The sequence below is a fragment of the Nymphaea colorata genome, chromosome 7 (genome assembly GCF_008831285.2).
Source record: "Nymphaea colorata isolate Beijing-Zhang1983 chromosome 7, ASM883128v2, whole genome shotgun sequence".
Lineage (NCBI taxonomy): Eukaryota > Viridiplantae > Streptophyta > Magnoliopsida > Nymphaeales > Nymphaeaceae > Nymphaea > Nymphaea colorata.
This window is the reverse complement of record NC_045144.1, coordinates 4,408,971-4,424,130: the sequence shown is the minus strand read 5'-3', so window position 1 is coordinate 4,424,130 and position 15,160 is coordinate 4,408,971. Positions and strand designations below refer to the sequence as shown.

Here is a 15,160-nt window from a genome sequence, read left to right as displayed (position 1 = left end):
TATTCTAGGCAAGTTGTGTTGTGCTCGTAGGTGATTGTGGGCAAGTGGTGCTCGTATGATAGGAAAGCTTGATTGGGTAATAAATTTGATATATGTTGTCATTCTTTTTTAGTTGTCTTTTTGGTGTAAATTAAACGTGCTCTCTTGATCTCTCTTAGCCTAATAAACGAGTCCATTTGTTTGAGATTTTCCTCCGCTGAGCTCGTTATATTTGCCAGTTTGTGAATTGTATGTTCAGTTAATTTTGATGGTCTAGGTTGAAGAATTACTGTTTCTGGACTTTGATTCATGAATGAATATGTATTCTACATTAACGTTCAACAAAGGATCTTGATTATCTGGAAATTGGTTTAGAATATGCTCCAAGTCTGAAACTGTGTAGGATGTTATGGTTTTAACTGTGTTTTGGAAGATCATCTTCCAATTTATTTGCACGTCATATTTGGCGAGGAGAAGACACAAAAAAAAACAACATTTACCAAGTTCAATTCTTCTTGTGCATCAAACAGGGTTAAATTTACCAGGTTAAATTCTTCTTGTGCATCAAACAGGGTTAAATTTACCACGGTAAATTCTTCCTGTGCATCAAACACGACTTCAAATTGGAAGAGGGAGAAATTTCAACCTGTAAATTTTTCCAGAAAAATTTACCACAGTAAATTTACCGCGTTAAATTTTCACCCGCCCATCAAACGGGCCCTAAAGGGGAAACGAACCAGCGAGAGAGGAGCGTCTCCCTCTCGCGCGAGCTCCAACGCTCGAGTTCCATGGCGCCGCCCACCGACCGTCTGACATTTTCCGCCATCGCCTTTTCCTCTGCCCTCATTTTTCACCAGCATGGAGAAGACAGCCTACCCAAACCCGATGCTTCAATGGCGTCGTTCTCACTGGCGTTCCGCGGCGTGGAGTAGAGACTGTGTAAGGGACCTCGACGGATCCCTGCTCCCACAGGCGACAGAGAGAAGGAGGGCCATCGGCCTTTCCTTTGTCCAGCGGCAGTGGCAGTAGCCACTGTCCCGACCAGCAATGGACGGCAAAACCCCTCGGTTCATTCTTAGTTTTCTGTCAACACGGAAGAGTTGGTATGGTTTCGTCGGATGCCATAGTGGACTGGTCAAGGGCAACTGGTCGGCTTCCGTGGTAGAAGAAAAGGAAATGGAGAGTTGGGCTCTCCGCGGAAAAGGGGATGACTAAACAGGCGTCTCCGTCTACCTTCTCGGTATACCCCCTTCATGTTTTTTTTTTCTTGTTTACTATTTCCGGGTTTACCCATAATCGAGCAGAGAGACTATCATGCTCTGTGTTTTTAACCGATGCTCGAGCAGGCCTTGCCCTCTGTCGACTATCATGGTGTTTTTAACCGATGAATACACATAACATAATACAAAAAATTCGAGTAATTCAAAACATATCTAGGACGGACAGGCCATACATTATATGTCTGAATGAATCTAGCATGCTTTATCTCTAGAATCTCATCCTTGGATTCATTTCCAGGCAGATGCATACATAGATTTACATGTTCTATAAAAAATAAAAAATACAAGGCTTCATGCTACAATCATGGTTGAGAATCCCCATACCTGTTAATCGAGATTAGTTTCCAGCACCAACTCCTTTCCTTGATCTCTTCTTTACTCTCCTTATTTCTCTCAACTCTCTGTCGTTGAGTCTCTTCCTCTAAGAATGCAATAAAGAATGGTCATTTTCTGAAAAAATGGGTTAAATAACCCTCTACGAGCTTCCCTAATTGCCATACGCATTTTTTTTTAGTTTGCCACAAGAAAGGAAAAGGCCTCTTGATTTCCTTTCTCATTTCTTTAATTCTTTTCAGTTAGGAAATCATTCGTTTTCTTTTCATATTGTTCCCGTTATAATGGAAATGGGCAGTTTCAAAAGAAAATGGATATAGTAACGTCGTGGGTTTTACATCATTCCTTCCTAAAAAAGAAATTTTGTCCTCGAAATTTGAGCGTACCTTATTGAAACAATTGAGGGTAACTCTTTTTCATGTCTTCTTTTGGCTTCCACGTGCATTCTTTGATGCCATGATGTTGTCATTCCACTTGAACTAGTGAGGTTGTCTTCTTTCGCAATGCATGCTCCTTTCGGTCTATCCGAAACTGCTTTTCTTCGGTTGTCGTGTCCTCCTGCAAATCAACTTCTTCATAGTCTATCACATGCAAAGGATCATGTACATACTTCCTTAACATCGACACGTGAAATACTAGATGAACATGACTATACTGCGGTGGAAGTACAATTCGATATGCAATCTCTCCAACTTTTTCCAGAATCTCCAATGGACCAATGTATCTTGGGCTCAATTTCCCCTTATTTCCGAATTGAAAAACACTCTTAGTGGGTGATATCTTGACAAATACATGATCTCTCGCTTCAAAAGCTAGCTCTCTTCGTCGTTGGTCTGCATAACTTTTTTGTCTAGTCTGAGCAACCAAAAGTTTCTTTCTAATCATGTTGACCTGATTAGTGTAGTAGTGTTGGATCACCAAAGGATCCTCAATCTTGTTGTCTCCTATCTCAGTCTAACATGATGGTGATCTACAAGGTCGGCCATAAAGAGCTTCAAACGGAGTCATTCCAATGCTAGAGTGATAGCTGTTGTTGTAGGCAAATTCAGCCAACTTCACATGTTTATCCCATTCACCCTTCCATTGCAAAATACAAGCTCTTAACATATCTTCAAGAGTCTGGATGGTTCGCTCGGACTGTCTATCTGTCTGCAGATGAAATGCTGTACTCAGTTTCAATTTTGTACCCAACTCTTCCTGTAACCTTCCCCAAAACTTGGATGTAAATCTTGGATCTCTGTCAGAGATTATTGATTTAGGGATTCCATGAAGTCTCACAATTTCATCAACATACAAATCTGCCAGACTTTCTAGTGATTGTGAAATCTTAATCGGAAGAAAATGTGCAGATTTAATTAGGCGGTCTACCACTACTCAAATAGCATCGTGTTGTCGTCGAGTATGTGGTAACCCTACTACGAAGTCCATGGTGATATCTTCCCATTTTCATTGAGGAATTTCTATCTGTTGCATCAAACCACCTAGTTTCTGATGTTTCACTTTAACCTATTGACACACCAAGCATCGTGAGACGAACTCAGCAATCTTTTTCTTCATTCCTGGCCACCAAAAGTTTATCCTTAAATTTTGATACATCTTTGTGCTTCCTGGATGTATGGTGTATCTTGTTTTGTGTGCCTCTTCAAGCAGCTTGTTTTTCACCTCTGGTTCATTCGGAACCCACAATCTACCGTTGAACCACACAGATCTCTCATCATCCTTAGAATAAGGAGTTTCTTCCTTCTTGTGACACTCAAGTTTCAACTTCGCATATTCAGGGCTCTGTTTTTGTTTCTCAATAATTTCATCAAGGAAAATGTCTCGAATTATTCCAGCACACTTCACCTTTCCATTATCATCTCGCAATGGATGCCATTTTTCAATGTCTTTCACCAAATTCCATGTCTGCATTAATAGGCCACTAGCTTTAGCAGGTGTTTTTCTGTTGAGTGCATCGGCTACCACATTAGCCTTTCTTGGATGATAATTTATCTCAAAGTTGTAATCTTTGATATATTCCAGTCATCTTCTCTGTCTTAGATTCAATTCCTTCTGCGAGAACAAATATTTGAGCGATTTGTGGTTAGAAAATACTTTAAATTTCACACCATAGAGGTAATGTCTCCATATTTTTAATGCAAATATCATATCTCCTAATTCCAAATCATGTGTTGGATAGTTCTTCTCGTGCTGTTTTAGTTGTCTAGAGGCATAAGCTATAACATTGTCTTTTTGCATAAGCACCGCTCCGTAACATGTTCCTGAAGCATCGGTATATACCACAAATCCTTTCCTCCCATTTGGCAGTGTTAGAATTGGGGCACTAGTCAAGCTGTCTTTCAACATCTGAAAACTCTTTTGACAATCCTCTGTCCACGTAAATTTCACTCATTTCCGTAGCAGTTTAGTCATTGGGGTTGCAATTTTCGAAAAATATTTGATGAACTTCCTGTAGTAACCTGCCAAGCCAAGAAAACTTCTGATTTCTGACACATTAGTTGGCGCATTCCATTGTTGTACAACTTCCACTTTGGCCGGATCAACTGCCTCTTCCTCCTTGGAGATTACGTGTCCCAAGAAATTCACTTTGTCTAGCCAAAACTCACACTTGGAATACTTGACATACAGTTGATTTTGTCTCAATATCTTCATCACTATCTCGAGATGTACCACATGCATTGCTTCATACTCTGAGTACACTAGCACATCGTCAATGAACACTATAACGAATCTGTCTAAGTACTCGTGAAATATCCGATTCATGAGATCCATAAAAGCTACTGGGGTATTTGTGAGTCCAAAAGGCATCGCTCGAAACTCATAATGCCCATAACGTGTGCGAAATGCTGTTTTGAGAATATCTTCTTCCTTAATTCGCAATTGATGGTATCCCGACCTCAAGTCTATCTTAGAAAACACTTTTGCTTCTTTTAATTGATTGAATAAGTCTTCGATTCTAAGCAATGGGTATTTGTTCTTGATTGTAACCTGATTCAACATTCGATAGTCAATACATAACCGCATTGATCCATCTTTCTTCTTCACAAACAGGACCAGTGCTCCCCAAGGTGACACACTCGGACGAATGAATCCCTTGCTGGCTAAATCTTGTATCTGCTTCTTTAATTCTTCTAGTTCTGCTGGTGCCATTCTATATGGAGCCTTAGAAATAGGTGCAATTCCTGGTATCAACTCGATGCCAAACTCCACCTCTCGTACAGGAGGTAATCCAGGTAAATCTTCAGGGAACACGTCTACGTAGTCTTTCGCCATACGCATCTCACTGATGGGTTTTAATTTTGGCTCGATTGCGTCCATGCTAATCAAATATGCAGTGCACCAATTTTCCATGTCTTTCCTTGCCTTAACTGTTGAGACAACCAACTTTCTTTGATCTAGGGTTGTTTTTACTCTAAATTCAATCTTTTGACCATTCTCCAACTGAATTTTCAGCTTTTTATTTCTGCAATCTATCGTCGCGCAGAGATGGTATAACCAATCCATTCCTAGGATTACGTCATACCCCATCATATTCATTACCACCAACTGTGCTGGTCATAATTGTCCATGTATTTCTATTTTCACATTTTCTAGATACATTCTGCATGTGTCTTTGTTTTTCATAGGCGTAGCGACTAACAATTGATAAGGCATATTCTTTCTTTCTAACTTTAAAATTTCAGCAAAGCTCTTAGAAACAAAAGAATGTGATGCAGTCAAACAAAATATGAGCCCAATGAAATGTTACAAGAAAGGTACCTTCAATCACGTTAGTAGGTTTCAAATCTTCAACTGTAGCCGCGTAAACTCTCCCAGGTACCTTCTTCTTTGCTGGTTGGTTGGTTGCACCACGCCTCTGCTCTGCCTCTTTCTTCTTTGGGCACTCACGAATAAAATAACCTTGTGTTCCACAGTGAAGACATGCTCTGATATCTCTGTAACATAGTTTACCAGGGTGTTGGTGATGACACTTGGGGCATTCACCGTCTCGCCTGGATGCTGATGGCCTCTGTCTCTTGAATCTGTCCCCTTGATTCACCCTGTCACTGCACCTTCTCTTGAATATGTCTGGCCTCGACTTGGATCGCAGAAATTCACTCCTCCTATCTGTTCCTTGCGTCTCGTTCCAGTCCTCCTTAAGACGTGTGACCATGTCGATAGCGTCGTCCAGATCTCTTGAACGACTACTAGTTACTTGGTTCTGCAACCCGTCTTTAAGTCCTCTGACGAACTTATTTGCTCGGTCCGCATCAGCAGTATACACATGGGGCATGTGTGAAGACTTCCTTGAATTCTCTCCAAGTCGCTTGTTGAAGCTCCAAGAATTCTTGCATGTGTTTCTCCCGTGTGAAGGTTGGGATGTAGGCATGTGTGAAGGCTTCCTTGAATTGTCCCCAAGTCGTTTCGTGATTTGTGAACTTCACTTTACGTTGCGTTTGCCACCATTCATTAGCATCTCCTTTTAGCATAAAGGTTTCATGCCGAACCTTCTTGTTATTAGGCACTTTCAGGATGGTAAAGATCTTCTCAGTTTCCTTTATCCACTCTTCAGCATCGTCAGTAGTGCTCTTCCCATGAAATTTTGGAGGATGCAAGCTCATAAACTGTTGGTGAGTTGTGCCCCTTACCTTACCAGTTGTTGTCCCGTTTGTATCCGTACTAGTTCCTCTTGAAGAAGTATTCTGCGCCAGTCCATGCACCAATCCTGTAATCATCTACAAAGTGTTCATGATGAATGCTTGTTGTTGTTGGACGTTTCCATTAGGCGTCCTAGGTCCAGTAGGATGTGTCTCTGCATTCCGGCTCCTGGTGTTGCGAGGAGTTCTCCCTCGTCCACTAACACTCCCTCCTTTAGTGCGTGCCATTGAACTACACCGCATGGAGGAAACAAATATGAATACGTAAAGCAATTCGGTAGAACTACCACAAAACTATGAAACTCAAATTTCACAACGAAATCAAAACACCCTTCTTTAATAGGTTTGGATGACATTCCTCTGCTTGTGATCGACATTGGCATTGGACATAGACTCTAGACAGAGTGCTCTGATACCAAAGTTGTCACAACCTGATTTCTGACACCAAAAATTTTCTTTTATTTCTATAATAGCGAAAGCAACATTGAGTCGTGACCAAAACATAAACAAATGCATTGTATTAAAATAAAACACTTGAACCCAAATAACTAAATTAACCACAAATCCAAAAAACCGACGCAGTGTCCAGAATGCCAATGCCTGTCCATCACAAGACTGAGGTCGTCACTCCAAGAACCAAAATCTAATCAAGGACTACCTGTAGAGATAGAAAGAAGGGTCAGAATTCCTCTGAGTATGGACAAAATCCAGCCATGAATGGAACATGGCCCAACAAAATAGTATTTGATTTCATAAAACAAATGTCTTCAAATCTTAATACATATTACAGTTACGACTCATTAACAAAAACAGAACGAGGTGTGCACAACCTCCAAAATTTCGTAGGCTTTCAACCGTGGTTTTCTGACAATGTCATGGTAATCGTGTCGAGCAACAGAAATCCACGTGGGCACTCACGGGCAGAACAGAACATCTCTTTACAAGGCGATCCAACGGATTGAGGGTACCTGCAGTGAAGCCTCCTGAGATATCTCTGATCGCCGCTGCAGCAGCATGGTCTCTCTAGGAACCCAGGGTAAGAGACCAGGAGACGTCTCGCTCCCAAACAAAAACATAACAGAATCCCGGGCCCTTGTGCCGCCCAATACTCTGTTGGCCCTCCAGTACAGACAGATGAGTGAGCGACAAAAGAGAACTCTCGCGCACCACCCCTCTCGGGACAAAACCAAAGACTGGGCAACAACAAAAGCTCGCACTCACATAAACAATTGCACACAGTCCACGTTTCGCCTTCGAATTTCAAAAGTGAGGGTTTTTCCTTACTAGACATTGTCTAATACCCCTCTTAGAAACTGCCCTCGGTTTCCCAAACAAAAGCAATAAACCATTTTCTTATTCAATTTAATGACAACAAAGAAAAGTCGAGTAGTAATGCCATAGTGCAAAACACATTAAGTTCAAAATTAACACAATAATCACTATTTCAAAACAAGAGAGTTCAACACCCTTTTCCTGAAATTTAAATAATACAAAAGGTACCATAGGGCAATAAGGCATAACATCACGGTTTTTCCATCGAAATTGCAAACAAATTTATAAAAACGTTCTTTTGGAAATTTTAAGAACTCAAAGGATTACTGATTCACAATTTCGAAAGAGTTTTTTTTTAGCAAAAACGTTGCGGCATGAATGCTTAAAAATTATAACAGTTTTTTCGTAAATTTTGCTAAAGAGATGTAACCGTTTTTAAATTTTTGAGTTTTGATATAAAAACGGATCGCACTGGTTTTTCTTCATTTCAACCGAGTGCTTCCCTCTTCCTCAAGGGGAAACGAACCAGCGAGAGAGAGGAGCGTCTCCCTCTCGCGAGCTCCAACGCTCGAGTTCCATGGCTCCGCCCACCGACCGTCCGACATTTTCCGCCATCGCCTTTTCCTCTGCCCTCATTTTTCACCAGCGTGGAGAAGACAGCCTACCCAAACCCGATGCTTCAATGGCGTCGTTCTCACTGGCGTTCCGCGGCGTGGAGTAGAGACTGTGTAAGGGACCTCGACGGATCCCTGCTCCCACAGGCGACAGAGAGAAGGAGGGCCATCGGCCTTTCCTTTGTCCAGCGGCAGTGGCAGTAGCCACTGTCGCGACCAGCAATGGACGGCAAAACCCCTCGGTTCATTATCAGTTTTCTGTCAACACGGAAGAGTTGGGTATGGTTTCGTCAGATGCCACAGTGGACTGGTCAAGGGCAACTGGTCGGCTTCCGTGGTAGAAGAAAAGGAAATGGAGAGTTGGGCTCTCCGCGGAAAAGGGGATGACTAAACAGGCGTCTCCGTCTACCTTCTCGGTATACCCCCTTCATGTTTTTTTTTTTTCTTGTTTACTGTTTCCGGGTTTACCCATAGTCGAGCAGAGCAGGCCTTGCCCTCTGTCGACTATGAGATATGCATGCTCTGTTTTTAACCGATGAATACACATAGCATAATACAGAAAATTCGAGTAATTCAAAACATATCTAGGACGGACAGGCCATACATTATATGTCTGAATCTAGCATGCTTTATCTCTAGAATCTCATGCTTGGATTCATTTCTAGGCAGATGCATACATAGATTTACATGTTCTATAAGAAATCGAAAATACAAGGCTTCATGCTACAATCATGGCTGAGAATCCCCATACCTGTTAATCCAGATGAGTTTCCAGCACCAACTCCTTTCCTTGATCTCTTCTTCACTTTCTCCTTCTTTCTCTCAACTCTCTGTAGTTGAGTCTTTTTTTTTCAGTTTCCCACAAGAAAGGAAACGGCCTCTTGATTTCCTTTCTCATTTCTTTAATTCTTTTCAGTTAAGAAATCATTCGTTTTCTTTCCATATTGTTCCCGTTATAATGGAAATGGGCAGTTTCAAAAGAAAATGGAAATAGTGACGTCGTGGGTTTTACATTAGCAATAATAGTTTGTTATTGTTTCATGAATTGTATACTTCTTTTATAAGCATGGTTTGGCTTATGCAGAAGTAGCTCTCATGGGTTTTGAACTCTTCATGATACCTGAGCCTCACCTCTATCCCAAGCCCCCTTGGACAGGAGCTCATATTCACAGTTTTCCTATTTCCAACTTCTTGGATAAAAAGGAAAGTAAACACACTTTGGCATTGGCTTGAACTCATCTATCTATATTAGGAAGCCAAACTTGGCATGAGGCATGTGATTGCAGGTAAACCACCACTCTTTGGCCTTGGTGATTGAGCCTAACTAAGCTTTAATGGATTTTATATGTTAATCTCACATGGATCACTAGGGTGATCATGCGGTCTATTGCATTGAGGGGCATAGATGTTTTCATTTTAAATTTGACCACTCGACGTGTTAATCATTCAACGCTTGACTCGCCTCTTTAACGTGTATGTGTTTTTCAGGGAGTTGGGACTTCACCTTCACGCCTTTACAAGAGGTAATCAACTAAAGACTAAGTTTTACCCTTATATTGTTTGAGTGTCTAAATGCCATCATGATCTTAATGTAATAATAAAGCAAACATGCTCTAAATTTTGAAAGTGTTATTTAATGAAAATCTAATTTGGCCTTCAAAACTTAGGATTCGTAATAAAATATCACTAGATTATCCCCACTGTCATCATAAACCATGCAATGATTTACCCCAAGCTATATGACAGATGCATCTTCAAGATTTGATGATTAGGATTTGGTTTCTAAGGGTTAAAGATTAAGAATTGGGTCTAGATCCTGAGTTGTTGATTTGTTGATGCTCAAGTTTCAAATTAAATTTTAAAAGGCCTATTTCAAATTGAGTTTTAAATTAGGTTTGAATATATATTTAGTTTTAGGATTTAGAGTTCGAGATGTAACAATTTTCAAGTTTAATGGATCATGAGAACGAGTTAATTTTTTTCAGTTCAGTAAGGTTTCTTTTGTGAAGGTTTGGGATTCATGGTTTAAGTTTTCAATGATTTGTTGTAGGTCTGACAAACACTGGACTTACGCTTTATTGATGAATTTAAGGGTCCATGCATTAAGATATTGACATTTTCAAAGTTATGATTTGAGGTTATGATTTTATCGAGGGTTTGTGGCTTGAGCTTTCAACGAATTTTAATTTATGATTGAGATTAGGGGTTTCACATTTATGCGGTTCTGAATAAAGACTTTAGAATTTGATTTGGTTTTAATTTTTTTTTAAATTTTGTTTTAACTGAGGTTTCAGATGAAGGTGAGGATGGTTTTATGTTTTAGTTTCCATAGTGTTGTAAAAGCTGAAGTTTTGCCCTAGGATTTTATGACTTTTATGGTCTATATTCATTTAAAAGTTTAGGCTAAGGTTGGAAGGTAAGCCATTATTTTGGTGTTTTGGTCTTAAGTTTTGGGCCATTTTAATCATTGAAATCTTTGATGACTTTAGAAAAACTTGCTTCAAAATACTTGTGCTTTTTAAAATTCTTTTGGAAAACATTGATGCTATTTAAAACAGTCAATCTAATTAGGGTTTAAGCAAAAATATAGATTATTTTTATATCTAAGTTAGTATTTAGTGTGTAATACTAAATCAATCATACTTAAATTATAATAAGAGGTGAAATATATGCTTTGCGTGTTAATGGTGAATGATTAAAGTCATGCATGTCAAATCAAAGTGAGTTCCTTTGAGAGTTTTAAAGGATGACTATTTATTTTCTAAACTAATCCATGGTTAAATGATTAATCATCCTCAAATCTCAACGAAACATATTGTATGTGAATGAGTTCAATACAAAAGATGAAATAAACTAAATGAAATGTATAAATCTGAAATTGAAAATTAACAACTTAGTGTATGAGAGAGAGAAAGAGGGGCATACCTTACCCCATATTATCTAATTGATGAGAAATTAAATCTAAATGAATTTACTCGAAGTTTGAAAATATGATTATTTATTCTTCAAATCAAGGTTAGTACCTCAGTTAGCAGTATTAATCATTCTCAAATCATCAACTAAGCATAGTGCGTGCAAATGTGAGCTAAAATAAACTATATAAAAGTTAAAAATGAGCAACTATCTTATTGTAAACGTAATTAAACAAAAAATGTTTAATTTAAGGGATACTTCATCAAGCCTTAAGAGATAATCTCTAATCCCAGATTGGTGCTACAATTAGGGATCGATCATCTTTAAGTCTTCAATGAAGCATGGTTTGGATCCAAAATAGGCCCAGAAGTTATTTTTGGATCCAAATGGGAACCATAAACAATGTTTAGATTTAAAATTGATAATTTGGATAAGAAATAACCAGAAGTTAGATTTGGATTTGATTTTGGATCTAAAGTGAGTCTAAAGATTGGATTTGGATCCAAAACGGATCTGAAGTTCGGACACTCAGACCTAGTTTGGATCTGAAAGCTAAATTTTGATGTAGGATTCTAGGTCTTGGGGTTGAGAGGATTGGGTCGAGGTTAGAACTAGACCTATAATTTGAGTGAATGACAGAATGACCTTACAGGGACGAAAGTATAAAAAATGTATATATATATATATATATATATATAGGGCAGCAAGAGTTTACAATAGTTTACGAATGTTCACAATAATATAGTTGGTCAAACTGGCACCAGTGAAAGGCCATGTCTTTAATTCTATGGGGGCCATGCCTTTGTGAATGGATGAGAATAATTCACTAGGAAACATACATTGAGCCCACATCAGGTGCCCATGTAGCCCTCGGCTTTGCTCGGTAAGAAAAGAGCCAAAAACAAAAGGAAGCAGAGAATCGTTCAGCAAAGCAGAAGAGAATGAGACAGAGAATTGACTAGTGTAGTAAGGGTTCTGTTTTTCTCTGTTATTTCTCTTTTCATACAGAACCAATTACAACAAGCAGAAAGAATCAGCCAATGAAATGGGCCACTCTAAGAGTGGGTAATAAGAAATATCTTCACGCATGCTTCTGAATCCCAATTTATCGAGACTTACATTTATAAGGCAGAGTTGTCCTTTTAAACATTAGTTCTGCAACTCTGCAATTTCTCCTTCATTTCACAACACCCCCCTTTGAACTTCAATGAAGAGAATTGCTCCTTTGAAAGGGATTTTGTTAGTAAATCAGTCAATGGTGCTTGAGATGAAACGTACCTTGTAACTGCTTCCACTTTTTATCAAATTTCTTACCAAATAGCAACCAAGCCCGATATGCTTGGTTCGCTTACGAAGGATGGGATTAGCTGCAATATGAATAGCAGATTTATTACCACGCAACAATGCTGGAGAAGAGAGATCGACTTGTAGCTCTAACAGTAAATGTTTTAACCATATAATCTCACAGCATGTGTTTGCCATTGGGCGGTACTCACTGTGGATCTAGACACTATGTGCTGCTTAATTGTTTTTCATGAAACCAAGCTCTTGCTTGAATAAACGTAGTAGCCTGTGGACGATCTTCGAGTGTCTCTGGAAGTGCCCCGGTCTGCATCATGGTAGGCTTTGATTTGAAACTTTGTCATTAGCTGGACAGGAAACGCCTTGGCCTGGTTGTGACTTGAGGTATTCTTTACACTTGATATGCTGCCTTTAGGTGAATTGTTGTAGGCTTCTGCATATCTGACCTTGTGATTGTTAGATAAATAAGGCATCCCACTAAGCGACGGTATGTGGAAGGATCTTTCAATACTTCGCCATCATCAGCTGAAAGGGTTTGACGCTAGAATGTCGCACGCATGTTTAAGCTGTGACAGAAAAATCCATTCCTTTGACTTGCTTAACTCAAGACCAAGAAAGTATTTAAGAGGGCCTTAAATCTTTCATCGAAGAAAGTTTTTGTCACTTCAGAGAAGAACTCAGTTCTATTGTCCATTTAAACATGGAGCGCATCAGTTTTAAACTATTTTTCATGCATGTTAATGAATTTTTAAAAAATGCACAAGTCTCACTTTTGCAGCTCATAAGATATACCCAAACTGCTCTAGAGAAATCATCCTCTACAATCAAGAAGTGATGTTCTCCTGAGTGAGAATATTGTGTGTATAGTCCCCACAAATCACAATGAAGCAATTCAAAAATTTTACTAGAACTTGAATCACTTATATTGAAAGAAAGTCTAGTTTGTTTGGCCATTTTGCAGGTTTCACAGATATCACACGACTTGAAAATAGGATCATATTGAGAAAGTATATGGTTCTTCAAGTAAGAAGGGTACCTGAGCCTAAGGTGCCAAAGGTTACTTGGTGTAGGCATTGAGAGAATGTTCATGCATTTAGCTGATTGAATCCAGATGTTGTAGATGAACAGATCACCTCTAGATTGACCCCACTTCAGTAATCATCAGTGAGATTGTTTCCTGCACAAAGCAACTGTCTGGTGTGAACACAGCATGGCACTTCATTTGATGCACTAATTTATAGACAGAAGGTCGTAGCTGAAATCAGAAAGGAAATATACATTATCAAGGAGTATAGATGGAGATAAGGACACTCTACCAGCATGAGAAGCATACAAGACTCGAATGTCAGGAAGTTTGATGGGTAGGGAACAATAAGTTCTGTAACATCAAAAGTAGATTCTAAGGAAGAGGACAGATCATCACGTGCGCCACTGTCTACTATCCATATATCAGCTTTGAAGGAACTCATGATACCTGCAAAATTTGAATGTGTGAAGAACCTGTCTTTGATAAGAAGTTTGAGTTGATTATATTAATCCAATGTCAAGTTTGGAACAACGTCCTTGTTAGAGTCATCAGGATGAGTGACTGAACTGAAGGCTTTAGCGCCACCACCTTTGTCATTGGTAGACACGTTTGGGCTCGAAGTTTTGTCTATCCTTTGCTTTGGTCCCTCGAAATCAGGCGGGTAGCGATTGAGCTTGTAGCACCATTATTTGGTGTGGCTAGAGACGTGACATAATTGCAAAAATACTGCAGGCTTCTATTATCTTGTTGTCCCTTCATTTCAGATGTGGTAGAGAGACCAACATTTTCCACAATGTTAGATTATATTCGAACCTCTTCTATTTCTCTTCTTGCAAGATGAGAGAGTAGGCCTTAGGAATAAAGGGAAAAGGTTCCATTAGAAGGATTTTCCCCCTGTACAACTCATTCTCGCGGTCGTTCAGAGGCACTACAAAAGCATTCAGATAAGACATCATACGTTGATAATTCATTCCACAGTGCTTTTAGTTGAATAAAATACGCAACAACAGACATGTTCTCTGGAGAATGCCAACTAATAGAGGATTTGATTTGATACTCACGAGTAGCTGTGGTGATGGAGGCAAGGGCTTTGGCCTCCCTTCGGGAAAAAAAAAAATATGTGCAACTTTTAAAATTTTTTATTTAGTTCTATATAAAAAATTTTGGAAATTTATATTTTGGTCCATGTTAAAATTTTGAAACCATACTTTTGGCCCCTAATAAAAAATAAAAAAAATTCTGGCTTGTGAAACATCACTGACCATGGTAGCCTACACGATACTTGTAGCAAAATCCTTGGAGATTGAGTTGAGAATCCACGAAAGAACCATATGGTTGCAGCGCCTCCACATTGCAAACTCAGGTGCTGTTGGAGCAACTTGGGGATAACTTCCGTCTACGAACCTTGTTTTGTTATTCGTGAGCAAAGCCATCAACATAGTTTGGCTTCAGGTGGAATAGTTCTTACCTTTTAAAAGTTGGGAAACCAGGATCGTTCCTGGGTTGTCTGAGTGATGAAGAACAAAAGGGCTTAAGCAATCAACCCCATATTCTAATGAAGGCTCTCTTCCACTTGATGAGTTGTTGGTGCCGGATGAATGTTTAGGAATTGTTAACGACATGGCTCTGATATACCCAAAAACAGAAGGAAGCATAGAATCGCTCAGCAAAGTAGAGGAGAATGCGACACAGAATTGATTAGTATAGCAGGAGTTCTGCCTTTCTCTATTATTTCCCTTTTTATATACAACATCAATTACAGCAAGCAGAAAAAAAATCAAAATAAGTTACATGAAATTATCT

General features: G+C 39.3%; 1 long non-coding RNA gene across 4 annotated transcripts; it reads right to left on the bottom strand.

Moving 5' to 3' along the window:
• Window positions 1–11,987: 11,987 nt before the first annotated feature.
• On the bottom strand, window positions 11,988–15,051 carry LOC116257806 (uncharacterized). Of its 4 annotated transcripts, none has more exons than XR_004173473.2 (4): window positions 13,647–15,051; window positions 13,367–13,507; window positions 12,525–12,896; window positions 11,988–12,395 (listed from the first exon to the last, which is right to left on the bottom strand). It is a non-coding gene; the product is annotated as an uncharacterized LOC116257806 (long non-coding RNA). The 4 variants fall into 4 exon arrangements; XR_007573893.1 differs by having other exon boundaries at window positions 11,988–12,896; window positions 13,647–14,285; window positions 14,620–15,051; XR_007573894.1 differs by having other exon boundaries at window positions 11,988–12,896; window positions 13,647–14,753; window positions 14,826–15,051.
• Window positions 15,052–15,160: the final 109 nt, after the last annotated feature.